We start from the raw sequence: 709 nt of genomic DNA, 5'->3' as shown, positions 1-709 counted from the left end.
CAACTCTGGTGTCCCATGGTATTGCGACATCAATGAGTGATACTTTCTTCTTGACTTTGTCAATTAACGTCACGTCTGGTCTATTTGCACGTATCACCACCCTATCTGTTCTGATACCATAGTCCCAGAGGATCTTTGCCTGATCGTTTTCTATCACTCCCTCAGGTTGGTGCTCGTACCACTTATTACTGGAAGGTAGCTGATGTTTCTTGCACAGGCTCCAGTGGAAGGCTTCTGCCACTGAATCATGCCTCTTTTTGTACTGGTTCTGTGCAAGTGCCGGGCATTCGCTTGCTATGTGGTTTATGATTTCATTTTTCGTATTGCACTTCCTACATATGGGAGAGATGTTAGTTCCGTCTATCGTTCTTTGAACATATCTGGTTCTTAGGGACTGATCTTCTGCCGCCGTTATCATTCCTTCAGTTTCCTTCTTGAGCTCTCCCCTCTGTAGCCATTGCCATGTGTCTACGCTGGCTAGTTCTTTAGTCTGTCTCATGTATTGCCCGTGCATTGGTTTGTTGTGCCAGTCCTCTGTTCTGTTTGTCATTCTCCTGTCTCTGTATATATCTGGGTCTTCGTCTACTTTTATCAGTCCTTCTTCCCATGCACTCTTGAGCCACTCGTCTTCACTGGTTTTCAGATATTGCCCCAGTGCTCTGTTCTCGATGTTGACGCAGTCCTCTATACTTATTATTATTATTATTAT

The sequence above is a fragment of the Macrobrachium nipponense genome, chromosome 41, assembly GCF_015104395.2.
Source record: "Macrobrachium nipponense isolate FS-2020 chromosome 41, ASM1510439v2, whole genome shotgun sequence".
NCBI lineage: Eukaryota > Metazoa > Arthropoda > Malacostraca > Decapoda > Palaemonidae > Macrobrachium > Macrobrachium nipponense.
This window is presented reverse-complemented; position numbering follows the sequence as displayed.